The 27,930-nt window shown below is 40.3% G+C and overlaps 1 long non-coding RNA gene across 2 annotated transcripts in view; it reads left to right on the plus strand.

Moving 5' to 3' along the window:
* LOC134470455 (uncharacterized) overlaps window positions 1–15,028 on the plus strand; it is a 36,423-nt gene extending 21,395 nt beyond the window's left edge. Inside the window, exons 1-3 of one of the 2 annotated variants that reach the window (XR_010039338.1) lie at window positions 911–1,104; window positions 1,396–1,494; window positions 12,539–15,028. This is a non-coding gene — a long non-coding RNA (uncharacterized LOC134470455). Of the gene's footprint in view, window positions 1–910; window positions 1,105–1,395; window positions 1,495–12,538 lie in introns of those variants that run through there. The other variant, XR_010039339.1, reaches the window with a different exon arrangement.
* Window positions 15,029–27,930: the final 12,902 nt, after the last annotated feature.

The raw sequence follows: 27,930 nt of genomic DNA on the forward strand, positions 1-27,930 counted from the left end.
GTTTTGCTCTATGAAAGTCCCGAAAAAACACAGACCCACTTGGGACCCCTTCTGTCATTCAGATAGAAGCTTTCTTTCTCTCAATAAATATATTCTGCTCTTTAAAAAATAAAAATATCACTGCATTTGACATGTAGAGTTTTCTAGAATATAAAAGTAAGTTACTGTTTAGAGCTATGCTGTCTAGTATGACAGTCTGTAGCCACAGGTGGCTACTGAGCATTTGAACGGTGGCCAGGCCAAGCCGAGATGTGGTGTTTAGAGTAATATTCACACTGGACTTGGACAATTTAGAAAATAAAGGTTGCTAAATATTTTATTAATATTCTTTGTTAACATTGAAGTGATATTTTTCATATATCAAATTAAATAAAACATATTAAAATTAATATCACCTTTTAAAAATATATGGCTACGTTAAACATGGTGGTATACACCTGCTATCCCAGCACTCGGGAGACTGCGGCAAGAGTATCACCCGAATTCAAGACCAGCCTGGGCTACACAGTGAATTCAAAGCCAGCCTGAACTATGTAGAGTGATTTCATCTAAAAAAAGCAAACAAAATTAAAATATGTGGATGCTGGAAGGTTAAAAAATGTGTACATGGTTTGCATTATATTTCTATTGGACAATGCTGATTGAGAAAGTTTTATATAGAATAATATATAAAATATAGTACTAGCTAGGATTTTTCAGAGCTAATACATACATAAACTATACAGTATTATATATATATACCTTTATGTCCTGTGCTATATATATAGGAATGAATTGAATGAATCTATGGGTTTAGAGACTATCACGCAGTTTTAACTTAGACCAGCAGGAATTATACCACCGTGTGGTTCTCGTCCTCTCCACTTTTCCATGAGGTAAGAGAGGATGTGAGTCACAGTTGCAACATGGCAGAAGGCTTTTGATGGAAACAGAGTCCTTGGAAAGGAATGATATTGTTCCTTCCCCAAGCGCAGATTTGAAAATTCCTTTAGCCAAAGAGAAGACACAGACAAAAAACGGAAAGTAGTCGTGAGTGAAGAGTTTCGATGCTGAGTCATTCTGAAGTCCTTCAGACATACCAGGCTCACCCGCAAGTCTTTGGAGGTATCTTCTCTGATGGCAGGGGGGGAGGGCGTGCTGGACAGCTGGACAGAGTGAGAGAGGAAGCGGCAGGTGCCTGTGTGAGCTTCACACGACAGGTTTCTGGTTTTGGTTGCTTAGCTAGGCTGCTTCCTTTTCTCATTCTCATAGATTTCTGTCTGGACTGTAGTTCCCAGATTCTGTATTTCCCCACTTTTGGAAGTAGGTACATTGCCCTGTCTCTCACTTTGTGTATTCTCTGTGTATCTTTCAGGGTTATTGGCTGCATCTATATTTACAAGTCTGTTCTTTCAGTCCCTCAGCACGGTTACCTAGCTGGATGATGCACGTGGATGTGGCTTGACTTCTCAAGAGGAGATTCCTTCGCACTTGTTACTGTACCCCTAGCTAAAAGTGAGTTCTCAATACAATCTGACTTCACCCTTTCCACTTTTTGAACTTGTTTTTACAATTTGTAATGATATAAATATATGATTATTTGAGATGTCATCTCTTCTACTGAACTATCACCTCCAGGAAGAGGGGACCTTGACATATTAGGCCCTAAGTAAAAGTGTGTTGAATGGATGAATGAATGAATTTCATGTAACTATGAACTTTCATAATGTCATTTTACTTATCAATACACAAATTCCATCTGGGCAATCATTTTTTCTCCCATTTTCTATTGGAAGAACATTTTAATAAAATAAAGGAGCCACAGAACTAACTGAGGAATTCTATTTTAAGAATTCTATTTTAAGATGGCACTATACCATCTCACTTGTTAGTCTGGTGCCTATCATTTTGTTGGTCGTCTTTTTGCTGGGAAGGCGCCTTAAAAGCCATGCTTTTGTCTAGCTTATTCACTCGCACCTTCTCCCTAAAGTCTCATCTTATTCAGAGTTTTAGTATTTCTGATACTTTCAGTGACCTAATCTTTTGTTCACTATGGGTTATATTATCTACTTTCTAGCCTTTATTGCATTAAAATCAACGTGATTGCACAGTTTGTTTGTTTAAGGTGAGAATTTCTCTTGCATTTCCCTGGTATTCAGTATTATTTGATATAATATTGGAGTGATGCTTTATGTCTGTGTACATTTACATAATATTGCTTCCTCTATTCCTTTATTTTTGTGTTTGTGTTTTACTTAATTATTTTGGCTAAACAATTAGATTTTATTATATATATGTGTGTGTGTGTGTGTGTGTAATTATTGTGTTTCATTTTCTTTCATTTACTTTCTCCTTATTTTTAAGGGGATATTTTCTATACACTATATATATTTGTATGTATATATTTGTATATATATAAATAAATGTTCCTTTTAACTTCTCTGTTGTCTGGAAATATATGTCATATTATAAATTTCATAAGCCATTATTTTTGCAGTTAGAAAGTATTTCCTAAAACTGCTTTGTTGATGTTTTAGAGAAGAGAGTTCTTCCTTCCTAAGGTTAGGAAATTTCATACTCTTTAATGCATCTTTTACTATTGCCTCCCATTCTCCAATCCAATTACAAATATTTTTTCAAGTTTTGATCCATATTTGTTATGATATGTTTTTTGTCCCTTAACTAATAATAAATGTTAATAGATTGATTAATTAATTAACTGTAAATCTGTTGATTGATTAATCAAGCAACTGTCAGACCCTGTGTTGAGGACTGAATAAATACCTATGAAGACGGTACCCACTACTCCTGGTTATATTCTGAACTTTGTGAACTAAGGGATGTTAAAAAGAAGTAAGCAAGCGAAGATAATATTACAACTGTTGGTCCAAAGGCTATGGCTTGTGATCGCAGGAGGAGGGACTCTACTCTGCTTTGGGTGGGTCAAAGGAGTGCTCTTAATACTCAGAACTTTTGCTTACAGAAGAAATGACTTCACACTTTCTTAGTTTCTTTTACTTGGCAGAGAAGTTCCTCAGATTTCTTCTTTTTTCTTTAAGACTAAATCTACATAAAGGGAGTAGGACCTTGGGGGAATTTTATTAAGCTTTATAAAACAGGAATTGTGCTAAGTGTTTTACATAAGTCATATCTTTAAAATCTCTTAGCAACCCGTATGAAAGAGACTTCCTCCCATTTCACAGATGAACAATTGAAGCTCAGAAAGTTCAGGTAATTTGTGTCTGCTTGCATGACTTGAAAGTGATTCTCATTCAGCCCTAGATGTTCTTAGAACTTTTGGTCTTTTTACCTTGCTACTGAGGTTGAGTTTGAGTCTTGAAAGATCTCTTATTTGGAAGAAAACATTCATAGTTTATTGAGCAATTATGATGTAAGGGGCAACTCTTGTCCTCTCAGGAGATATGGGTGTTAAGGGAGATGATAAGAAGATTCTTCCTAATTTCTATTGCTTGAGCCTCACTGAATTTGTTAAAAGAAAAATAACATGCGTTTTTTAAAAACTCGTTTTTTTTTTTATCATGCTAAAGAAATGGATGGGAGAATTTGATTCGTTTTTTTTTTTTTTTTTTTTTTTTTTTTTACCATTTTCAGGCTAACAAAGTTTTACATTTCTGCTGTTTTTTAAAAAAATTGATTTTGTTTTTTTTTCAGACAGACTCTCACTATACAATTCAAGCTGTTCTCAAACTCACTCTGTAATTCACACTGACCTTGAACTTACAGTTCCTCCTGCCTCAGCCTCTGGAGTGCTAGGATTATAGGCAAGTGCTACCATGCTTGATTCTAGTCTTTGGCTCTTTGAAATAATCTTTTCACCGGTTTCATTCTCAGATACATTCTTGACAATGTAAGGCTAAGATGTTTTCTGAGACCCTCACTGTGCCTCCTAGTAGGCAGAGGACCATTGGGACTGCACAGCATTGTGTTCCACAGACAGTAAAAAGAGGGACAGAAACGTTGCCCTCTGGCTTCACAGGGAGTTGGCTCCTCCTGTGCTCCCTGGAAATTTCCGTATGTGTTGCCACCGAAAACTGCCCAGTGGTCCATTTCTTTGTCCTCATGGAAGAGCTGATCACAACCCTGCCTGGCTATTTCCCTATCTCTGTCTTTGTTCCTAATTATCTGACAGTACGAGTAACTGCTTCCAGTGAGTCCAGTGGGGATTTCACCTTCCTTCCTTTGGTAAATGTTACCCCAGGGATAAGCACCACTCCCCCACCACCCTTGCTGTATAGCGGTGCCTCTGCCCGGGGTTCAGAGGCAGCTGTGCTGTCCCTGGAAGAACACAGCCAGTCTACTCCCCCGATGCTCACTCAGAATGGCTTTGAGCTTCATAATGGACCTTCGTGCTAATACAAAATCTGTAAGATGAACCTTGATGGCATAAGTGTCAGGAGGAGGAGGGGCAGCAGGCAGACAACAGGGAAGAATACATCACACCATAGAATTCCTACCCTGCACACATGTTGAAGGCTCCTTGAGGAGTAGAGGACACTTGGCGGTGTGTAGGGCTGTTTCTAGGTGTCTTCTGTAAGGAGCGCCCCTAAGTCTTGCATCTGTGTGTCCAGATGAGTGTTGTAATCATTATGAAATTTTACCCCCTGAATTTCTGAGATAAGATGGCCCACTTTTTAAAGGGATCATATTCATTCATTTATCCCACAAATGTACCCGCTTCGTCACCTCCAAAGTTGGACTTGACCCTCATGTGCAGCCTGACTTCCAGGGTCATTGTGGTGATTTGCTCTGCAAACACTGATGTCCTTACCTACACAACAGGAAGACTTGTTGATCAGAAGCAAGAGGTTTTAACCCCTTATACTGAGGCCCTGTCCCAGAGCAGCAGGCGGCAGGATGAGTCCTGACTCTGAGTGTTGGGCTATCTCCTTCGTGCCCCTGGAGGGCATGAATATGAGGTCTGCTTCTCCCCAGTGTGGCTTGGGGAACAAGTAGCCACCTACAAATGTACTAAAGTGACACAGGTGCTAAGATGGGGCACACAGGTTCCCACTGTTATTAATGAGGATCCATAACTTCAAGATCTGACCGTAGGCCAGGAGCTGAAACACCAACTGGACCGCTGAACCATGCTGGTTCTTGGTTTCCTCATCTGTAAGATGAGATAAGAGCCCTTTGTGCTACCAAATGTGACTCGGTGAGACAAAGCACATAAAAGGCTTAGCTCAGGGCCTGGTGTATTGATACTCCACAAACAGAAGATAAAACATCAATGAGTGATCTTCAGAATCTCTTAGGTAGCTAGTGAAACACACAGGTTCCTAACTCTGCTCTTAATGACCCTTAGTTATAATAGTTAACAACTATCAGGGTCTTACTGTACCCCAGGAGGGCATCATCTCTAAGTACCTTTCTGTGAGTTATATCATTTACTCTTCAGATCAGTCCCACAAGGTAAACCCAATTATGAGATTCACTTTACATACCAGGAAACTGAGGCTGCAGTAGAGGGGCAGTTTTCCTGAATGCACACATCTGTAAGTGTGGGAACTGGGGTTTGAAACTTACTCCATCTCCCTTTCTACTCTCCCGCTTACGAAGGCCAAGTGATTCTGGGGCTGGGGAGCTGTGTTTGTCACCACATCCTACTTGATTACCAAATATGCTTGGTGTGTCACACTGAGAGTTGTAGTCAGTTTCCCTCATCTTCAGCCTCTAGCAGCCCCCAGAACTCAAGGTGGCTTTGTGGGACCTGCCTCCTGGCTATTGCCTCTTCTGGGACAAGCCTGTATCCCATAGTGTTTGGCAACAGAAGCTCCCAAATGTAGGGGTTGAAATTCTGAAACTGGTCTTGCTAAGTCACCTGCTTGCCCAGGCTGGCTTGAATTTATCATTCTCCTGCCTCAGTCCCTGAGTGCTGAGATTACAAGGGTGCACCATCAAAAAAACAAAATAAAAAATTTCAGAAGCTCTGTTTCTTGTTGAGGAAGCTAGATTCTTCCCGTGACTCATTCATTCCACAAATAGTGATTGTTACTGAAATGTTATCTGTGGGTTTGTTTTCCTTGGAACACTGGAATGCCCTTTGCTCTTAGAGCTTGGTGTACACATACATACGGCCTGGTGAGGGGATGGAAGAAGGTTTCTGAGTTCTGCTAAGTCCCTTGGAAATGTGAACTTCAACACAGCAATTGAGACAGGTTGATCTTACCCCTCTGATTACATCATTTCCCTGCTTCAAATCTATTAACGGTTGTCCTAAGCACTGATAATCTTTTTTTTTTTTTTGGTACTGGGGTTCAAACTCATGACCTCACGCTTGCCAGGCCAGGTGCTTGTGCCACTGAGCTAAACTCCTAGAAGCACTGACAGTCTTAATGGGACCTCTAGAATCTTCCGTGAGTTGGTCCCACCTAGGTCCCCAGCCTCCATTTATCCAGGCTCTGCTTATTCAGAGTCCTCAGTCACACTGACCTTTCTAGTCCTTGGATGTGCTGAGCTCCTCACCCCAATGTGTTTGTGGTCACTGCTTCCTCCATTTATATTCCCCTCCCTCAATGACTAGCTTACTTCTACTGTAGGCTTAGTGAAAATGTCACTCAGGGCAGCCTTTCTTGACTGTCTAGGATAAGCAAGGACTCCCTGAGACAGCAAGGAATATTTTAACCACATACCACTTATTGCACTGTTATTTGGGTAATTCTTCGATTGGTGGCTTCCTCTTTACTCAGTTCCATAAGGATAAAGCCCATGTCTGCCTCAAAGAGTTCTGTGTTCCCGGTGTTTACCTTGGTATCATTTTCTCAGTTGGTGTCCAAACACTATTTGTTAAATGAATGAGTCATTTGGAGGCCAGGGGGCCTAGAGGCTTTTCAGAATTTGGCTGAGAGAGGTGGAGGGGGTGGCTGGGAGGCATGTGATATTGACATGCTGTTTCCAAGGACCTTGATGAGTTCCCCAAAAGAACTGGACAGAACACAGCATCCAGGCTAGGGGAAAACCTGGGAACTGGGAAGCCGGCCCCTTCCAAGAATGTATTTTTATAAGTTGGTTTCAGAACAACAAATTCTTCAACAAGAAAGGGAAACTCATTTCTCAGTCAAGGTACTAGGAATACTCTGATGCTTCTTACACTATGATGAGTAGGGTGAAAGGAAACTCAGAGATGCCTAATTTCCACAGATACAGAGGCTGAAAGATTCCACAGATTCAGGGAAGGAAACCAGCATATGCAAGGACACCCGCCTCCCGTAACTATGAACCACAACCAGGCCTTCTGGCATCTAGAGCAATTCTCATTTCATTACAACGCCCTGCACTTTGATTTTGGACCACGGTTGGAGGTGAAAAGAAATCATTAGAAAATGAATGTTTCCTGAAATATCACCTGCAATTTATTGCACTCAGAATTTCACACTGATAAATAACCTCTTTCTCATTAACATGCGGGCTCCCTACAATTAGCACTCTCATTTGCACTATGTAAACAGCTTCTAACTGTGCCTTTTACCTCTTTGTTCAAACAAAGATTTCTGTTAGCAGAGAAACAAGAAGGAAATTAGTAGCAGGTGAGAGCTTATTTTTAATTATATTGAGATTGACTGTTGTTCTCCAAATCTTCTCTAATTCCCCCAAGATATTTATTTGCAGACCGAGTTTTCAGTCTGTGAAAGCAGCAGCCATTTCTGATCTTTATTTACTCACTGAAAACACAAATGGCAGCGGTGGTTTTCTGGCTTGGTGCCACGAGAGGCAGCATGGGGGGATGGGGCCCCATCACGCTTTGATCCGAGAAGCGGAGCAATCCAAGCGAGGTAGAAAACATAGACAATGCGCAAAGGCAGCCGTTCGGGTAGGTGATAGGCTTAGACTACCCAAATCAAAGATTTCTAGGTAAAGATGCTCAATTTCTGCTACCTGAAGTCCAGTTTATGTTTTTTTTGTTTTTGTTTTTGTTTAATCCAAGGGATTTTGGTTTGTTTCCAAGGAGAAAAAACTGTGTCTGGCTGTGACCAAAGGACAGTCCTACGGCAGCTTGAAGTCAGCACATTTCCAAGATTATCATTGCGACTTCTCACCGAGCACAAGAATCCCTTCTGAAACACTTGACAGCCTAAGTGGTCATCTGAGTTAGCATCCTCCATTCTGAAATTTGTCTTCCCCTGAATCAACACATCGTCTCCAATAGTTTTCACATATGGGAGGATCCATGCTGAAAAAAAATAATTCCCACCTTTACAGGGAAATTCTGTTAGTATACATACTTGAAGAGTGAGCCATGTTCTCTAAACCATTCATGCTAAGTTTCTCTTAAATATTGTTAATGTATTATGGCTTCCAGGTCCTTGTTACTCTGATTGTCTTCTTTTGGATGCTGAGTCTGAAAGCCCTTCTGTAGTGAGGTATAACACATAAAACACAACGATTCCAGCATGATCTTGTTCATGGAGTATCAAGGCAAAACTACATGCTGCCTGGGTGGCCACCTCACCTGTCTGCTACTGTCTTCACAGAGTTTTCCTCTGAGGATACTAGACCGCTCTAGATTTATTTTCATATCTCCCATCTTTCATGTATGAACAGGAAAGCCTGCTTAGCTGAAGGCTTGGTTATCTCACGTGAGTCTATTTGGCTTAGTATTTCTGAGCTATTTCCATTTGTTGTTTAAGAATTTGCATTTTATAAAGTACTTCTGCTGTAACCGCCGGAGAAAGGCAAGGTGGAGGTTGTTAACCCCATTTCATAAACGAGGAAACTAGACTTACAGAGGTAAAGACATTGGGGCCACACGGTGCGTACTGATGGCGCATTCCAACAGTTTTCTGGCTGAATGTCCAGGCTGCTTTGCACTACACAGCTGGTTTTCCTTAGCACATAATTGGGTTGAGAGGGAAAACAATTCCTGTGTCAACTGAGTAGGCTTTGGTTCTTCCACTCTGTCACATTTAGTGTCCCTTTGGGGTTCTTCCTCTGCTGTTATTTGTTCGAACAAGCAGGTTATAGGAACCCCAGCATTGGTATGAGGGTGCGAAACGCAATTATTTACCCACAGTTACGAGCTGGATAGAAAAGGTGACTTTCTGAAATGTAAGATAAAACTTGAATTTGAATTATTTACATTGTACTGATTTGTAATTTTTGCTCCAACTACTTCTAGTAGCTTAACCGGAAGTTCCTTTTTAAAAAGTTCTTAAGGAGAGGACCCTGTAATAAAGAAATACCTGTGCCTAAAAATCTGAGCCAGAATGGCTTTCAGTTTTCTGATGTCCAAGACTAAAAACTGAAACATAATAGGTTCCCTAAATCTCCTTTTCTTATAAAAGGAAAGTAACAATTAGTGAGAAGTAGTACCAACACCAGCTGGGATCTATCACTTTCAGCCTTAGGTAAACATTCTGAGCAGCATAACAATTTAGGGCTTCAGTCATGGTTTCTGCACTGTTAAGGTTTCATTCAGGAGTCTGGTGTGTTGTGAAAACTTGTGCTTTACAGCTGCTCCCTAGATGCTTCTAGTGATCAAGCAGATTAGTGACCTACTGACTTAGCACAGCACCCTGAGGGTGCTTTGTAAAAATGCAGATTTCTGCCTCTGTCCCAGAGGTTCATGTGCCAGAGTCTTAGTCTGAGTGGACTTTTGATCAGAGCAGCAGCTGGGTAATTTGTAAATGGGGCCGTCAGGTGAGGTCAAGAAGGTTCTCCTCCGGGCATGATGTTTTCATCTGACAGATCAGTCCTGCTTTTCCTTCTCCTCGGGGGGCAGTTGGGGATACCTAGATGCATGGCTCAGCATGTCTTATTTAGGTACAGTTTGGGTTCTGATCTGTTGCTTAGGGCATTTCCAGCCTAAAGATTGGAAATAGTCCACAAGGAAAAAGTGAAGCATTTCCAGGAAGATTTTAGAGGAGGGTCTTGTCAAATATGTGGCTATTGACAGAGTGGGGTCTGGTGCTTTGCAGGACTGCAGTTACGCAGTACAAATCAGTGCCCTTCTGCAGAACTCAATAACTTCACCTGTTAGAGCTATTTAACACTGCACGTGGGAATGCCGAACAATGTCTGCACGTTAGAATTAACATCAGTCTTCGACATGTTAAATATGATTCTGGTAGCTCCGCTCAAAAGCTTCGCTAGGGTACCGTTTTATTGTCTGCTGTCTTGAAGACTTAAATCTCCTTTTCTGCCTTCAATTCATAGGATGAAAACATGTGAAACGCTGGGATTTATATAGGCAGATTTGGCAGCTCTTCCACTTTTTTACTGGGACTGTCAGATGTAAATCAACATTACAGCACTCTTTCCAAGAATGTGTTGAATGTACATGTGTTTGGGGAGCAGACATGGTATTTCTATTATAATTTGTTTGTTAGGTGTGATCTGAATTGTTTAGCTTTGTTTTATAACATTCATGTTGTGGTTACTTAATTGGTTCTCTTCTGTTGTCCCTAGCAGTAACTGTCAGGTTCTTTTTTTGTCTTGTGTGTTTTCTCTGGCTCACCCCACTCTGGCCCATCTTATAAGACCCAACTGTGGTAACGTTTTCTCCGGAAAACCTTTATTGATATCCCTATACCCACTGTTTCTTAAACTTCCTTAAAATTTGTGTTGGAACCATGACACTTGACATTTTATTGTACACTTTCCAGCTTTAAGCTTTTTGACCATTCAACCTACTGTTATATTTTAGATTGTTCCATTAGCCACCTGGTTCATGTATTATTTTCCCAGTTAGACTTGGAGATATTTGTAGACAGAGTCCACATTTCACATACCAGTTTTATTCCACTTCCTTGATACCTATGTCTAGGGCTAGGCAATGTCAGTGTTTACTATATGACTGAATATTTTACTCTATGATTAGCACAGTTTGTAAAAACTTTTATTTACAAAATTAATTTAAGTTACAGTAAGAATCATTTGATTATAAACTCCATGAAAGCAAGAACCATGTCTATCTTATTTAGGGGTACATTTCCAGTGCCTAGAAGAGTTGTCGAATTAATTTGAATTATTCTTTTGTGTAAACCCAATCTCATCTGAACACATCTCACACAAATCTTATCTGTAGACCTAGAAAGCAGGGTATTTATTTGTAGCAAGGGAAAAGTTTCTGGAATTTGAGATGAGATAGGACATAATTTTTCCTTTATGCTATCTAAGCCCATTTCTTCTTCCTGGCAAAACTTTAAAGGGGAAGATTTTCTTTCTAGAAGAAACACCTAATAATCATTTGTTTTATTTTAGACATCTCTAATCATTCAAAATTGTTTTCACCCACCAAAGAATTTTTAAATACTTTTATATTCTCCTAGTATCCAGAATCTGATATGAAAAGTTCCAACCCACATAGATTTTTATTTATCAAGTAATATAAACTCCATTTCTTATTAAACGTATACTAAATATGGAGGAAAGATTCCAAAGCAGTGAGAACAGAGCAATGTCATTATGTAAAAATCTTGTCCTTCAAAGTTACTGGAGGAAAAAGCCGAGACAGACTTTCAAACCCTCCATTCTTGAGTTTTTATGTTAGACGTGTAGGTTTATTATAAGGAAATGTGGGGATGTCCCTTCCTCAACTGCTCATCACCCCTGCTTCTATTTCTTCAATAGACATTTCCCACTCAGTCCTAAGAAAGAGTCCAAGAGAACAGCTAGAGAACAGTGGCCCTTCATTCTCTGTTTGTTTGGCTCACTTTACTTTCCAACAAGGAGGACTTGGATAGGTCAGCCTGCCAACACCGCCTCAGTAAGGCGTTCCCTCAGGGGCAGGTGATCTGTATGAGTTCAAAGGGCACTGTCTTTGTTCCAGTCCTCTGTGATGAAGGTAGCTGATTTAATCTGCAGTGTATTGATAAGGAAATAAGCAAAAGCAGGAGAATTGCTTAGGGTTGCTTCCCTTGGAAGGAGCTTGGCTTGAGGCTTTGTGGGTTGTTCTTCTCTCCATCCAGCCTAAGACGTAGGAAAGGTTTGGGAACAAATTGAGAGCACTGAGAATGGCAGGATTTAAGAGGAACAAGAACGATGTGCTGGGAGGAGGTTAGGGCAGATGGTAGGCAGAAGTTCTTGCACGGTAGCTTTGGCAATAATTCAGGAAATGATGGGATCTCATCGAGGACATCTAGAAACTAGGAAGAGGTATTTTCTTTATTGACTTATGGCAGAAATAGAACCAATGGGGTAGAAAACGCTGGGAGTCAGATTTAGGTTCAGTGCAAGGCATTACCTAGAATTGAATCAGTCAAAAATGACCTTACTGTCTCAGGGAATTACTCCTAGACTGTTGGGCACATGCTAATAGATACTTGTTAGGGTTTCAAGGGACAAGATTCACCCTAAAAATACAGATATACAGTATTGAAGAGTTGGTCTTTTTCTTTGGTTTCTACTGCAAAGTCTTCACAAATGACTATGACAAAAGCTGGGATAGACCTTCCTTTTCAGGATATCAATTTTTTTTTCTTTTTCCTTTTTCCTTTTCTCTGTCTCTGTCTCTGTCTCTCTCTTTCTTTCTTTCTTTCTTTCTTTCTTTCTTTCTTTCTGTCTTTCTGTCTTTCTGTCTTTCCTTCTTTTCTTTCTCCAGGAATGGAGCTAACAACCTTGCACTTGCTGGGCAGGCTCAGTGCCACTGAGCTATATTCCTGATGCAAGACCTCAATTTTCATCCTTTGAAGACCAGAAGACTGAGCCAATTTTCTCAATTTTCTTGAGAAAGAAATTGTAATGGTTGATACATTGTGTCAAGTTGAGAAGCTTGGAAATTTAACTAAGAGACTGAGCAGGGAGCCAGGATCCTTACTGTGTAAACATCCTCAGCCTGTGCAAGAGGAGGACAAGGAGTTTTTGTGAGTGCTACACCCACTCTGGAGTTGGGATGGCCTGCGTAGAATATGAGGGAAGAAAGGATGCTCACGCACCCCTTTCTGCTCTTGTTGCTTTGCTGACTTCTGCCACCTTGAATGGTGCCCCTGTGCCATGCCACACTGTGTTGGAGCTAGCTGAGTATGGACTGAAACCTCTATGAACTGTGATCTAAATAAACCTTTGTTTCCTTCATTTTGGGTGTCAGGTATTGTATCCCAGCAATGAAGAAAAGTAACCAAGACTGAAACTGATACCAGAGAGGTGGGGACAGGGCTGTGACTGTACCAGACAAGAGGTTCAAGAGGCTTTGGGAATGGCTTGTGGGAAGAGCTTGGAAGAGTTCCCAGATGTCGCCTGTAGAAGTAGCACTGGAATGCCTGAGGCTGTTCTGCACGGGAGACTATGGTCAGAGCTCAGAAGACTAGAAGGCCAATAGAAATCCTTCTTGTAAAGATCAGGCACAGGAGCTTTCTGCTGGGAAGGACTGCATTGGTTATGGACTCCAGACAATGTGTGTTACGGCTTAGTAGAAAGTTTGCATTTTGCTCTTGCCCAGAGACTTTGCCTGAGACTAAGATTATAGGGGACAAATAATCTAGCAGAAGAAATTTCAAGGCAGTCAAATGTTGAGGCATGGCTACTGTTGGGGGGCTTTTAGCCAGATTCATGTTCTGAATCAAGAACAAAGAGCCCAGCAGGATAATTTAAAACATGGTGAGTTTGGCCAGAAAGAAAGCTCCAATAAAGCTGTGAACTGCAAAAGAAGAGCCGAGAAAATCTTGATTGTTGAGAAAGACCAGTAGAACATTAAAGATGGTCTGAAGGCATCACAAAAAGTGGCAAGTCTTGAACCTGTGCAGCCTCAAAACTACAAAAGTGAACTATGTTGCTTTGAGGTGAAAGCCACAGAACACAATGTTCCAGAATGTCAGTGGCCATGCCGTGCTCCAGAATGGCAACAGAATAGAAAATTCATTCCTCAGAACTGGATTCAGAGTGCCCAGTGATCCTTGCACCCAATCCCTACAGCCAAGAGAGAGGAAAGCCTGGCTACGGCTCCAACTAGCAACAGACCTCAGCATCATCCATGTAGTGCTGGTTTTAGGTGCATACAGAATGCAAGAGTTCTGAGGTTAAAAAGGCTTCCACCCCTGAGAGAATATTGTGTGAAGTTGTGAGTGTGAAGTCACCAGACACCAGTGGAGACACCAGAAGTTTGGAAAATCCAGGAACATGAATCAGCTAAGGAAATCTGTAAGAAAGGAGCAAAGCCATCCTAAGGGAGAAGCCATGAGAGCTATAACCACCAGAAGTGCCATAGAGGTGGAGTCACCCAAGCCCTTTGGAGATTGCAGTTTGCCATAAATTGCCTCAAATGATGTACATGGAGTTACAGGACTTAATGTTTACCCTGCTGGATTTTGGAATTGCTTTGGTCCCCTTCCTTTGTATCCCCATTTATACCCTTTGGAATGGTAATGTTTATCTTGTGCCACTGAACATTGGAAGTGCTTAACTTTGTTTTCTTTTATAGAGGGTCTTGCAGCTAAGAGTTTGTCTTACATCTCAGAAGAGACTTGGGTCATAAACTTTTCAGCGATACTGAAACTGCTAGGATGTTGGCAACTCTTACAGGTAGACTAAATACCTTTTTCATAAAGGGATGTACATGAGTCTTTCAGGGGGGTAACCAAAGGAAGAATGTTAAGATTCTAATGTAATATAATGTCGATAGACTTAATGCTGGTTCTTAAAGATTGTTAAACCTGTATTCCTGTATTATAATGTTCAAGTTGTGAAATGGTAAGAATAAGCATGTCTTTGTATATGGAGGTTGGTTTAAAGAAATATGTCTGGTTGCCAAGTTGACAAAAGGTGGATTTTTATGGCTGATACATTGTGTCAACTTGAGAAGTTTAGAATTTTAACTAAAAGATTCATCCCGGAGCAGGGATCCTTGCTTTGTAAACATCCTCATCTTAAGCAAGAGGAGGGCAAGGAAATTTTGTGAGTGCTACACCCACCCTGGTTGAGGGATGTCCTCTGTTGAATGTAAGGGAGGAAAAGCCGTGCCCCTTTTGCTCTGTTGCTTTGCTCTCTTCTGCCCTGGAAGTGTTGCCTCTGTGCCATGCCACTCTGCCTTGGAACCAGCTGATTATAGACTGAAACCTCCACAAACTGCAAGCTAAATAAACCTTTTCTTCCTTCATTTTGGGTGTTGGGTATTTTGTCCTAGCAACAAGGGAAAAGTAACCAGGTCATTAACCTAGTTTTGTATTCCTTTTACTAAGAGCACATCTAGATGATGTATCAGGTACCTTAATTTGTGTCTAGGAAAAAGAGAATGTTCAGCCTTGAGTCTCATGATCTCAAATGTGTGTATCAAAGGTCTTAGAGATTTTCTTTCCTGCTTCACAGTCTAGCCTAGCCTGTGTGCCTTTGGAACATTCAAAGCTCAAAAGCAGAGCAGGACAATTTGAAAAATTTGAATTTTGTCCCAAAAGGAACCATGTGTAAATTTGGGGCCAAAGGAGATGTAGCTGCTGGAGATTAGCACCTTCAATAAGGAACCAAGTACTTTGTATAAGGACAAGAAGAAAGATATCTTGATGGCATTTTAAAAATCAGCTGACCCTATCTACCATAGGCTCAACAGTGTAGAAGTAAAAACTTTACATTTGAGAGAGAGGCCTTATTAGAAAGATCTCTAAGGAATTGGTTCTCCAGAATTCATTTTGCCACGCTCTGCTACTCACATACAGAGAATGCTGCTGCTGTGGTCTAATGGGGGCACAGTTACTGCTGTAATGAATGCAGGGGTTGTAGGGTCAGGGAGGCCTCCACCTGGATTTCAAAGGAATGCCTGAGAGGTTAGACAAGATGTTCCTAAGAAGGCAGTGTATGAAGCTGTGAAACCAAAAGTATAGTGAGACCCCAGAACATCAGAGATGCCAGGAATATGGAAAATCTACTAAGTAAAGCTGGTCAGGCCAGCCCAAAAGAGAGGCCACATGAGCTACAAAGAGCAGGCCAACTGAGGTGGGACCTCAAACCTTTCACATCTCTCTATCATATGCTCCATATTACTGCCCTGATAATGTTTTCTATCCCCTCATCCCTTCCTTTTGGAATGGAAATTTTTTGCCCTGTGCCATTTGCCCCTTGGGATTATATAACTTATTTTTAATTTTTATAGGGATTCACAGATAAGAGTTTTCCTTGAGTCTCAGAAGACTCTTAAACTTTTTGAAAACTGCTGGAACTGTTGAGACTTCAAGAAAGAGGTTCTTCTATTTCTAGCTGTATGCAGGATAGTTGTATTGCATTAGGCAGAATTATGAACTTGCTATTATCTTTATTTGAAGATTAAAAAGGATTTAAGAGATGTATTTGGGTTACGAACTGACAAGGGTCTTATGCATGGGTGATTTTGGTAGAATGTCAATTTGATTGGCTTTGGGGTCCACTTGAAAGATGGGTGGAGCACACTTCTGAGTGTGTTTGGGCAGATCATGGAAGTGTGGCATTTGGGTTCTGTGTCTGACCCCCTCAACCCTCCTTCTCGGGTACTGTTCCCTATTTCCTTGCTCCTCTTCTCTGTTACTATGAATTAAAGATTACTCCCTTATACCCTTTGGCTGTGATGTTTCTGCTTGAGATCCAGATAACCATGAACTGAACCCTCCACCAAACCAGGAGCCAAATTAAACCTCTCCTCCCTTAAGTTGTGTATTATGTTTCAATGATGAGGAAGCTGACTACTGCACATTTTTACTACATCTTCACATGAGTACCTTTGGTTTATGTATGTTGTCTATGGCCTGATTTCCTGTGTCATTTGCGTCTTTATAAAACATCAGTCTTATTGGGCTAGGATCCACTCATATGACCTCATTTTACCTTAATACCTCTTTAGAGACTTTATATTTAGTCATATTCTGAGGTCTTGAGTGTTAGAACATCATTATATGCATGAGGTAACATTGCAGCACATACTGAGCAATAAATTTTGACTTAGTGGCTGATATAATAATGCTGAAAATAAGATACAGTATCAAGGAAAATCAATATGACTTAACTGCTGTCTGATGTTATGATAATGTTAACTTCAAATTGTGTGACCACAAATATGACACAGTATATGTTCTTCTAGTCAGTGTCCATTGAGGTGATCCGTGTCTCTAAATTATGAGCAATGTCTAAGGCCACTACATGCCAGTGACCAGTTAGCTCCAGGCAGGTGCATGTTCACCCAGCAACCATGTGGGTCTGTCACAAATGTGAAAATGCCAGTTATATTTATTATTATAATTGTAATAGTTAATTATATATTATGTTAATCAATGAAATACAAGTACAAAAACGAGTTATTTCTATGAACACTAAGGGAATGTTTTAGAAATACTTGATAATAGCAAGCCACTAAAATAACCAGATTGGAACAGACATCCAAATTCTGACACTTCCTCTTACTAGGTGGTCATTTTGGACATGTTACTTTTTCCCTAGAGTGCAGCAACTTGATGGTTGAAATCAAAGATTCAGTCTGCTATAAAAAACACTAGGATTCAAACCTAGATAGCTTCACAAATATCTTTAAATTCGTAGCTTATCTCCTGAGCCACAAACTTTTAAGAGAACTATATTAAATTCATTTTTCTCACAATGTCTAATGAATATCACAATGTCTGTGACAGATAATTATCTAGTGAAATATATCTAGTAACATTTTTGGTGCATTTCCTTCTAGTGTCTTTTATATTTGTAATATATGCTATATGTAATATATGTATGATTTGTCATATATGCTATATATAATATATGTATGATTTGTAATATATGCTATATATAATATATATGATTTGTAATATATGCTATATTTAATATATATGATACGCAATAAATGCTATATATGCATGCTATATACATAGGATAAATGTACATATAAATTTTCAGGGTACATCTTATTAATTTTTTGCTTCTTTGCTTTTTAAGTTACTCTGATCATATCCCAAAGATTTTCCCAACTTAGTAGAAATTCTTTAGAAGTTCTTGTTTTGAAATTACAACTGGCACTCTGAGAATTTTGCTCAGTGTATCACGTATTTCCTTACACTTAAACATTCTGATACAACCTGGGGGTAGCTAAAAGTATGGTGTGCCCATCCATGATAATCCTTTGCAGGCACTGAAAAGACATTATAGTTGCTACTTGTTGGCTAGAACTGCCTACAGAAATCAAATTGTTGGCCTGGAAATGTAGCTCAGAGATACAGCGCCTGCCTGGCAAGGTCCCAAGTTAAACTCCTGATACCAAATACCTGATTAAGTTCCTGATTCCAAAATAGGAAGGTCGGTATCTGAGACCAGGATGCTAAGTAATTCTTCCTGGAATGATTCTCTTTAGGTTAGGTTCACTGATGGATTGACAGGCCCCAGAAACTCCGCATGCCACAAGTGTCTCTCTCTAAATGATGGAAGAGCCTCTTCATCCCCCAACTGCAAACTTTGGTTCTCCTTTGAGTATCCCGCCATTTACACGTGGAGAAGTCCTGCCACTGCCTTGTCTGAAAATTCTCTTGAATCTGGTTCTGTTTTCACTAACTGTGGCCCTGCCATTGCTCAGGCTCTTCCCTAGGATCACTCACTCCTCTGATTCTTTCTCTACCTTTCAGCACTGATTTAAAAGTTTTGCTTGTTTATTTTGTGTTCAAAAACTTTTTGAGACCTTTTCTTGCCACAGAATAGAGTTCTCACTTTTTTTTTTATTATTACATCATTTAGAGCACTTTATTCCAACCTACATGTCCAATCATTTTTTCTGGTACAAAATATTTTACCACGCAGCATTCCTCATTTGCCAACCAACTTAAGTTCCTGAGACTACATCATTAAGCGAATTGGTCGCTCAGTGAGGAATTGTGTGTGATACACACATTATGATATTCAGAAAAAAGAAATGGTCAGAGGACACTCTAACTTGGTAACACTGCTTTTATTTGCTTAACTCTTACATGCAGTACTGTAACGGATAACAGCATAAAATAACAGTACTATACAGTATAATAAAAAATTAACAAAGTGTGCCATACAAGAAGACACAGAAGTTCTAAAAACAAGATACACAAAACCATAAAAAATAAAAAGACAGGTCATAAGTCCAAGTGGTGCATCATAAGTTCAAACATCATGCTTTAGTGCTAAGTCTGAGCAGTCGTTAAACAGGAAGGTTGTTAATCAAGTAATATCTGTGCTTTTAGAAAAAATATTTTCTTCTTTACAGGCAGATAGGGTCCAAACTCTGGCCCTGGCCTTTTCAGCTTGTAGCTTTGTACAGGACTTTTCCCCTGCTAGCTGTAACATGAAGGTTTAGCACTCCTGCACCTGGCTTCACATCTTACCAAGGCTTGGGGTAAATGAACACGAATTCTCTAAACCTCAGCCTTCCCATCTTGAAAATGGGCTTTGCCCCTGTGAAACGGAATTGTTAGTAAATGAACTAATTCATATAGAGTTCTTAGAATAGCAACTAACATGTAGTAAGTGCTGGCTATGTAGGTGTTTATTATGTCTGCATGAAAGCTGGTTTCCACACAGGTAAAATGGGGAGAGTATTCTCAAGTGGAGGTTTTAATTTAAAAATCATTGATATTTCCATTTATATATAAGGTCACCTGTTCAAAAAAAATCTACCTAGAAAAATCTAGGGTAGATCAGATGTTCAGTTCTCCACACCATCCAGACGCCAATTTACAATTCATTTTCCCCTAGGGAGTTTACAGAGCTCAGTGGTACAGTGGTACAGTGCCAGTCACTCTTTGTTGTAATTTTATGATTATATGTATATATACAAATATACTCTTTCCACATATAGAATACACGTGTGAATGGGAAAGTAGTCTCTACACAAATCTGCTTGTGTTTGCATGCATATTCTAAACTGTTAGTTTCTTCCTGAGGGAGGGGTCTGTATCTTGTTAATTTCTACGTTGCTAACGTGACCCGGTCCCAGGCATGGTGTAGGTAACTATTATGAATGTATGTGCACTCTCAAGACATAAAACATATGTCTAAGTCTTAGTCCTGCTTCTTATTTGGTCTAGGCAAATGACATAGAACACTGTCATACTCTTTCCAGTGACATTACCTCTTCATAGGTAGACTGAGGAACCGAGAGGGTGATTGAACACAGAGTGTAGCAACTTGACCTTAAGACAAGCTTCATACATCTTGCTGCTAATAATAGCTCATGAGCATTTGTTACCCTTAATTGTTGTGACAGGGAGGTATACGTTTCAGTGTTCTGATTATTTTAAAGATTTTTTTTTCAGTTTTTTATTCCTGTAGATTACGACATGGATGGATGTGATCTATGAATTTACCACTGACATTTCAGTTACTGGCCTTTACTTCTTCCAGAAAATCAGGACTGAAATGGGAAGCTCTATAAAGAAGGGCAGGGTGAGAGCCTTCCTTATTTTGAATAATATATATAAATAAGGCAGAGCCCCCACCCCCGTGCTGTGATAAAGGAACAACATTTTCTATTGTATCTTCATTAAAATTGAAGAAACGAAATGAGGACTGACGGAGGTGGGTGATGTCATCCTGTCATCTGCCATCCCCAGAATACCACTTCCCCTTGGTGGGGACACTGTGTGGCTCCTCTCTGAGGGGTGCTGGCCCTTTGCATGCTCGCCGTTGATGGAAGGTGTTGTTGGCTACTTACTCACAGGGAAAATAGACACACTGTGAGGGAGTCCGTAAGACATCAGAAGGGCTGGCACTCTGTGGGAGACCTGAGTGAAAGGCCCGGTGTATTATGCTCCCCTCATGAGCGCCGTCTCTGGCTTTAGTTCTTCAGCTGTGTGTGCCAGCTTTGTGTAGACATTGCTTTCGATGAGCTGGGAAGTCATGGTGGGGCAAATGCAAAAATTTTCTGACCTAACAGTATCCTCTGGAAAGTTTATGATCTAATAAAAAGTAGAAGTGTTCTGAAATCAGTGATAATCTGCAAAACAACACAGAGTAAACCAGTAAAAACAAGCAAAGAGCCATGGGACTTTGAGGCAGGAGTGGGTCCCATGGGTGAAGAAAGTCGACATTTAATAAGAGTAAAATGGTAATTATTAAAGATTGTGTTGGGGGAATTGGCAGAATGTTGGTCAAAGGACATAAAATTTTAGCTAGACAGGTGGAATAAATTCAAGAGATCTATTTTACATATATAAGTGTACATGATAACTACTTGAAAATCGCTAAATGAGTGGATTTTTAGTGTTCTCATCACAAAATTTGGTATGTGAGATAATACATATATTAGTTAACTTATTTGAGCTTTTTGAAAACATGTACATATATCAAAACATCACATTCTATAACACAAATGCATAATATTTTTATCAGTCAATTAAAATACTTCCAAAAAAAGAAGTTACTATTTTGCTGCATAGTATTTTGGGGATTTTATCTATAATTATGCTTTCCTCAGGCAAATTGAATTAGTTCAGCGTTATAGACTCTTTTCCAGCTGCTTAAATTGAATCTCGGAAGCTGAAGTCACCTGCCTCCCTCCGCGTACAGTCAACCACAGTCAAGGTGGTGCTCAGACCAATGCTGTGTGATGCCAGAGTCTTGGCAGCGTCTATTCCACTACAGAGAATGGGAGGCGATGGGAAGTCTTTTGATGGGGTTAAAATGTCAGTGGTGGGGAACCAGGGAGCAAAGGTACAGTGACCAGCAGGCTCTATGGTCCGAGGAGAGGATGGCTGAGTTTTGAAGCCCTTAAGAATCATGTCAGATGCTAAGGAGAATAAGGTGGGGTCAGCACGATTGCTGCATGCTTTCCGAAACCTCTAGGAATGGAGAGTGGTGGTTATACAGGCTGGAGGATGAAGGGGTTGTGAATTGATCACTGAAGGGCACAAAGCCTCAGGAGGCAATGATTTCTAAAAAATCTATTGTACAGTATACTGAGTACAGTTAATAATCTGCAGTGTTCTCATCACAAAACACATCAAATATTTGAGGTGAAGGATGGGCTAGTTAGTTGGGTTTAATTATTCTATAATATACTCAAACCATAACATTGCTTTCACCCCATAAATATATCTAACATACTATGTCAACACACAATAAAAATATAATTATGCTGGATCCCTACTGCCTCACCTGTGCTATCCATGTTACCTATTCCTTTATCAAATCATGATGCTTCTCTGAGACAGATCCCACACTAGTCATTAAGAGACATAGTGCTTAAGAATCCATGGCCTTACTCATGAGTCAAAACACAGCCCGTGAACTGTGCAGACGAGATATAGTGTATATGCAATGCATAGTGTGGCACTGAGGTGTTGTGAATCATGGTTGTTTTATCTAAAACAGCAGAGTTGAGACTGAAGAAGAATCATGAAAAGCCCTGGACTGGAATTTGGAACAACTGAGGATTGTCTTTATTACATCCTGACTTTGTGACTCTGGGAAAGTTGTATCTATACTCTGGACTCAAGAAGAGAGAATATTCTTTGGAATATTCTCCCCTTAAATGGTCAGTGTTCCAACTTGGGAACATTTATGCAATCCTGGGCCTAACATACAGCCAGGGAGCAGGTGAGGAGGCCCAGGGGAGCTCGGCATGTGTGCTCTCTCCGAGGAAGAAGGTGAAATAGACCTGGCCTGATGCAGTACAACCATCCCTCCCTGGTGGGCAGCTGGCTGTGCCTGGGGCACCCCGGACTGGAAGACCTCAAAGGCCGTGTCTCTGTGATGTAATGACACTAAAGACCTGCATTATTCACCCAGCTGCCAACTGTGCCATAACACATGACTGGTAAATTCTGGATAACTGGCCACTCATGAGTCAAAAAAGGAAGCCACCATGCCCTTGTTCTTCAGCACAGTGGAAACAGCAAAAGACAGAATTGATTCATTTGATGCTAAACATAAGCACTGAGGTCACTCACTACCACCGAATCCTAGTCCTTCCTTTCTGTGTTCATAATAAATGTCTTTGTTGAACTGAAAATTCACAATCTAGGTAGTTTTTTCTTAGGTACTCTGTTGGAAAGCTAGTTACTTGTAAATCCTTTTTACAGAGCACCTCGAAGCCTTGAGTTCTAATCCTGCCTTTCTTACACAAGCCAAGAGTCTCTTTGTGCTTGAGTTTTCTCACTGGTAAAATGAGGAAGCTGAACAAGATTAGTGGCTTTGTTCAATAGCTTTGATGACTTTTGTCTTATTATTGACCTGAAAATTTAAAACATTCTTTCAATAATTTATATTTATTAAATAATAACTCCTCTGTTTTTTGAATGTTTTCAAAGTGAAAAGTGCTGTGGGTCAAACAAAACCATAGAAGGAACTGGGAAGTGTTAACAAGGTGGCATTGGAATTTACTTATTTATTTTTATTTAGACATGTTTTGTTGTTGTTTTGGTTTTTTGGGGGGGAGGGACCAGGGATTGAACTCATGACTTCATACTTGCCAAGCAGGTGCCTATACCGCTGAGCTAAATCCCTGGCCTGACACTGGAGTTTAAACTAGTGTAGATGGGACACCGTTAGGGAGGCGATTGTTGATGAACACGTGAGGGTGTGAGGAAGGGATCCCCGGAGTCGGTCTTACCTGTAGTGAGACCTGTTAATTCAGAGGCTTGGGGACTATTAATTAGAGGCCAGTTACACAGACAACACTATCTTTAAATTATGAAATAGGAATTCAGGTGGACATGTGGATTTGCTCAAGTTTCCTTTTGGAAGAACCTAAAGTAACTTGTGTCATTTTTATGGTTGACAGTAGTGGCAATCAAACTCAGGACCTCGTGTGTGTCAGGCAAGTGTTTGACCACTGAGCTCATTTTAAGCTTTTATAGTACAGAGCACAGGCTTGGCATTCAGGTTCTATCTTAACCACAGAACATCTACATGGTTTTCCAGAAAGCTAGTTACCTCTTTGTAGCTTTTTCTTCTGTAAGACAGAAGTGATAATCATCTGTGTTTTATCTTTCTCACCATGGCCTCTTCTATCTATTCAATGAAGTATTTAAGACACCTAGAACACGTCCTAAAACACAGGTCCTGCCCAGTAAGGGGTAGATAATTTAGCAAAACATTTGCTGATGATCGTCCTCTCCTGAAGTAAAACTCTTTCGCATGTTGCTTAACCCTGGGGAAAAAGGAAGTGTTCTCTGGCACGCATTGTTTTAGTCAGAAAAAAAGGAAGTGAGATGATGTGTCACAGGGCCCCAGAGAAAGGCTGCACTGTTCCAGCCCATAGACAGAGCTGGTGGAGGTGGCTCTGCTCTGTCTCTATTTTAAGAATCATTTTGGGATTTGAGTTCTCTGCGCCCTGTTTTGCTCTTCACGGCAGACTCTCTCCTAGCCCACTGCTGCCCTGCTTTCTTTCAGGTCTCTTTTTCAGAGAAGCGTCCCTGGCCTTGCTGTCACCTCACTGTCCTCAACACTCACTCAACTCACCCTGCCCAGCTTCATTTTTTTCATAGTGCTTAGTGAAATTATTGAGCCCAGTGCATAGAACAGGACTAGGTACCACCCCGTGTTCAACGTGTATGGGATAAATAAATTTTTCTTAAGAGCAGAATGTATTTATTGAGAGATAGAAAGCTTCCGTATGAGAGAGACAGAAGGGGTCCCAGGTGGGTTGCTGTGGATAAATAAATTTGCTGAAAATCTCAGAATCACAAATTTTATACTTCCTGCCATTCAGTGTTACTTGAATATGTGACTTACCTTAGCCAACAGACTGTGTGAGTAGAAGGGACAAAAGCCTAAAGAACCAGTGTGTGCCCATATCTTCTCTTTACTTCTGTTAGGAAAGCATCAGTGTTTGAAATGGGGGCTGTGTTATCACCCCAAGTCCAGAGCAACCCCTGGGAATGGCACCTTCCTTGGTTTCTTGTAACGTCATTAAACGTTTGCTGTACAAAACTACAGAGCCTTATGGGCTGTTTGTTACTCTGACACAACCTAGAGTCTCCTGACTGATTCAGATGCCAGCCTTACCATTGACGTTCATTTATTTTTAGAAAATAAAATAAACTTCCATAACATAATTAGGGAATAACAATAGTTACCACCTCGTGTATCATAATCATAAAAGAATGGCCCAAATGTTACTCAGTGTATATCACAGACAAAAAAGATTCTCTCTTAGAGACAAGAAGTAAGTTGGTCTTATTTTTTCTAAGACAGAAATTGTTATTACTTACATCGCGATAATAGACCCATGGTTAGAAAAAAAATTAAGGACCACATTAGGTCACACCCAACTTATTGGCAAGAAAGAAGTGCACAAGACAACCATGAGTGAGTATCTAGTCACGTATCTCACTGCAGCCACTTGAGAATGACATCAGTTTTGGAAGTCACTTTCTTGGGGAGCAGAGGTGCAGCCCTAGGAGACCTCCCCAGCTTACTGAACCCCGTCTCCAGACCCTGTGCAATTTGTTGTCAGCTTTCCCTGCAAAGACCAAGTCTGTGCTGTCTCTGATCAACTTTGTCTCTCTCACATTCTTGAAGTAGACAATCTTAATGTTTAGTTTCAGATAGTTTGAGACTTTGGCATCTAAAAACTTTGGCCTTAGCTATCCACTTACTAGTGGTATGGTGTTGGCTAAATTGCTTAACTTTTCTGAGCCAGAAGATTTCAGTTACAAAACTGAGAGACAATGTGAGTCTAATCAAAATTTTGTGGCCAAATGTATTTTGGAATTCAAGTTTTTTCAGACTTTAGAAAGGTAACATTTGCACATGATGTGTAAATTTTTTAAAAAATCGAACACCTGGGAAGCTCTCTCGAAGGAAACACATTAATGTTTTTGCAGCAAAATGTATCCATATTCAAGTAAAATAGGACAAAGAAATTGAAGAGGTTTTGCCATTATATGAACTCTCCCAGGACTTGTGGGCTTTAGAATTAAAAAAAAAATATATATGGATAAGGTAATAATGAACCTGTACCTGTTTTCAGGCTTTTATAAGAAATTGATGAAATGTGTGTCAAAAAGATGATGTATACAGTGCCATCATAAAAATGAGAATGGTTGTATACTTGTAACACAGAACTGCTTGTTCACCCAATAGCATTCAGGACAGCATTTAACAAAAACCAACAATATACCATGAGCATTTCCTGTGGGCTAGTCATTGTTCTGAGTGCTGGTACTTAAGTCATCAAAGGGTCCATGGTCTTTTTCATGAACTTCTTTCCCAGAGGATGCATGTCCTTCTATGCAATCATTTTGTCTTAGTGCATTTAGGCTACTATAACAAAATACCTTAGATCAGGCAATTTAAAAACAACTAAAATGTATTGTTCTCAAGTCTAGAGACTAGGAAGTCTAGAATCAAAGTACCAGTTGATTTGGTGACCTATTCATCATAGAGGGTGATTGCATGCTGGATCCTCACATGGCAGAAGGGATAAACAATTTCCTCCAGGCCTCTTTTGTAAGAATACTATCTACATTCATGAGAGGGCTGGCACCATGACCTAATTACTTCCCAAAGACTGCCTCTTAATACTGTCACACTGAGATTTAGGTTTCAATGTGTGAATGAGGCAGAGGGACATTCAAGTCGAAACATCTTTTTTACTCGTGTACACAAACAGAATCAGACTTTGGTGATTCTTTGATAATTTCTTGGACCTACTAAAATATTTCATTATTTGGGACCTTGAAAATATGTGACATTTTCTTCCTTTTAGAACAAGTTAGTCCTAGAAGGTCTTCTTCCGGTGAGTCATACTCTGATGGGGAAATCTGTCATTGAGGAATAATTAACATTTGAATTGCCCCCAGTTTCTATGGAGATGAGTCTAGCCCCTACGGGAGCAGTGATGGATGTGTAATCTTCAAGATAAGTAACTGACAGGTAAGAAAATTTCCTTTCTCACATGCATTAACTATTCACATTCACTATTCATCAAACACTGTGAATTTTTACTTAGAAACTGGACCAAACAGAGGATTCTCCCTGGTCCACTTCTGTAATTCTTCCAAGGACTGCTGGGTGTCTGGGTAGGTCTGCTGCTTGGTCTAGTTTGAGGCACATGTTTGTTTAATGTCACCAAGAAATGGAATAAAGATTAAGCGCCTGGTGGACTTTGGCAGCAAAGACTTTGGGGAGCATTGATTTTGCCAGTTGCCGGTATTTTCTCATGATTGTTTCCTTCTTCTAGAGTGACAGTAGAGGAAGAACACAGACCTCCCTCGTTCACTACCAGCTGTTATCGTATCCTGTATCAGAGTAGAGACAGTGGGTAAACCTCCCTTTAGTGAAAGAAGTGTGGGTCCAAGAATGGAGAACACACTGGAGCAAATGCCTGCATGAACCGCCATGTAAGCCACCCTGATTGTCTATTTCAGGATTGCTGACCTCAACCACCCCTCCCTGGCGTCCCTTGGCACATCTTTCAAAGCACTCCTTATTGTGAACACTATCTTTTAAAAATCAACTACCTGAACCTACACCTGTTGTTGCCTATTGTGTAGCCCTGAACCACAGTCAGTCAAAGATTATTGATGGCCCTCAACAAGCCGGTACTCAGTCTTATATCCAGTCTGGGTCCAACGTCATTTCTCAAAGAATGAATTTGCCAAAAAATTAATTTGTATAGTTTGTTCAGGAACCAATTTGCCAATAACATGGTCTCAAGGATTGGCCTAAAAATGGGCATCCAGCTAGGCATGATGACCCATGCCTGTTATTCCCAGGTACTTAGTAGGCTGAGGCATGAGAATGGTAAGCTCAGTGCCAGTCTAGGCATCTGAGGCAGACCCTACCTTAAAGAAAAAATACAAAAGGACCAGACATGTAGCTCAGTGCAAAAGTCCTAGGCTCAATCCCCAGGAATGCAGAATTAACTAATTAAAATTAAAAGGTGTCTATCCATTGGTGGTCTGTGGGATGATCTCACACCTGTCAGGAGTTTCCCAGTACTTTCGCTGCATAGCAGTCTCTGTTTTGTTAGACCCATTTTGCTGTGACAGTCAAGGTTTTGTGTTTTGTAGGTGGACCTGTGACTTTAGCCCGTGATGATGATGATTTTTCTTTATTATTTTGTCTTTATTTCAACAAGGCATTGTG

The sequence above is a fragment of the Cavia porcellus genome, unplaced genomic scaffold (assembly GCF_034190915.1).
Source record: "Cavia porcellus strain 051 isolate PalLab524CR breed Dunkin Hartley unplaced genomic scaffold, mCavPor4.1 scaffold_1, whole genome shotgun sequence".
Lineage (NCBI taxonomy): Eukaryota > Metazoa > Chordata > Mammalia > Rodentia > Caviidae > Cavia > Cavia porcellus.